We start from the raw sequence: 2,033 nt of genomic DNA, 5'->3' as shown, positions 1-2,033 counted from the left end.
TATATATATCCTATAAATAACAAATTAGATAGACAGAAAGACAGATTTATAACACTAAATATACTGAAGATTAGACTGCATGAAAATTTACAGGCAAGAATTTGAATGGAGTTCAACCATACTAGAAACAAGTCATTAGATACAAAGGTACCAGAACACTTTTAAGGTGTTAAATATTGATCAGGACTTCACGAAGAATAAAACGAGCACTGATCTGAGAGATTTATCTACTAATCTTCAAGTCTATTTGAACATCAAAAGATTCTCTTGACACTGCACCACCAGAATTAATTTTCAAAAGCAAAATTCACAGCTCCAAATATCATTTGACTTTGAATAACAAGCGACCTTGTGACCCAGCACCACACTGTTAGGGAACTGATGGCAGGTAGATGCTTTTTTCCTACTTGACTTAAAAATATGACATGATAAGTGTCATGTTTGCCTCTGAAAGAATTTAAGAGACATTATAATGGGCATGAGAAATGTGAAACCTCATCAAAGACTCAGAAATATTTTAAGTTCTCATTTCTATTAGAACAAAATGAAGCCTAATCGTTATCTCTATTTTATTTTTAACCCTGATTCAGAAGTTAAAGCACTCTTGTTAGCAGACAATAACCTACCACCAATAAGACAAACGGGCAGAAAGAACATAATAGGGAATGGAGAAGAAAAGGGAAGGGAGGGAAACAAAGCAGAAAGATTTTGTGTCCTTCAGCTTGAATTCATTTCTTATCAAAGCCAAAACTAAAAACTAGTCCTGATGTTCTAGAATGATGGCTCAGGTATTAAAAGTCATTTTTCCCAGAGAGTCTCAGTATGTTTTCTAGCACCATGGGATCTGGATCTGGTGTCCTCTTTTAATCTTCATGAGCACAGGAGCACTACTACAAATGTGGCATACTTACACACAGACTCTCTCTCTCTCTCTCTCTCTCTCTCTCTCTCTCTCTCTCTCTCTCTCTCTCTCTCATGCACACACACACAGAGGGATAGAGAGAGATCTCAAAACAAATTAGTCAAATTGGGGACATTTTGCTGGTGTTTATATACTGGCAGGTTGTCATTCTACCTAAATGATGATTTTTACATAGGACACAGTCACTGTTATCTATTACAATGTATGGTTAATAATTGTGGTCTCCTTTCTAATGACTTCTTAGCCAAGTATAACTCCACACTATTTAAGTGAAAACAGAATTATAAATATGTACTTTATGAGTGATGAAATTAGTTTACAAATAATATTTCTAAATACATTTTGCTGAATGTCATGCCCTTTCAGCTGCAATCAAGTCTTTTGCAGTAAAAATGTTTCTCTAGGAAAGGAGACAATGAGCACATTCTTTTTTCTTTAATATTTTTATTTAAATTTGAAACAAGCTTGTTTTACATATCAATTCCAGTTCCTCCACCTTCCTGTCCTCCCGTTTCCCCCACCAACTCTCATCCCATCCCATTTGTCTCCCCAGGGAGGGTGAGGTCATCCATGGGGAGTCTTCTAAGACTGTCATATCATTTAGAGCAGGGCCTAGGTCCTCCCCCATGCATCTGAGGGAGTATTGTTAAGACTACACCACTCTGAAAAGAGGTGAGGAAAATGATGAACTAATTAAATGCAGTATGTTGCAAGCTCCAAAATTAGATAGATTACTTTGCTTCTTATGGTCAGGGGTGAGCAGGAGGAGATGGGGAAGGGCGGGAAGCCCCTGTTGATGTACTGCTTTCTGATTAGTAGGTGAGAGCTTCCTTCCATAGGCTGACACACACCTGTAAGGACAACAGAACGAACGTAGGTTCTAGTGCCAGACATCTCTGACAACTTACTTTACAGTTTGAACAACTCTGATTACAGCTTTAAATAAACTTGTAGATAAATCTGTTTCACTTCCCTTAAAACCGCACCTCACATTCTGTGTCCTTAAAAAGAATATGTGGAAAAAATAAAGTTTGAAATATGAATTGTATGATGAAGAAAAATGTTGTATTGAATCTTACACATAGATCAAGATTAACACATTTGTGGCATT

This window comes from Phodopus roborovskii, unplaced genomic scaffold (assembly GCF_943737965.1).
Source record: "Phodopus roborovskii unplaced genomic scaffold, PHOROB, whole genome shotgun sequence".
NCBI lineage: Eukaryota > Metazoa > Chordata > Mammalia > Rodentia > Cricetidae > Phodopus > Phodopus roborovskii.
This window is presented reverse-complemented; position numbering follows the sequence as displayed.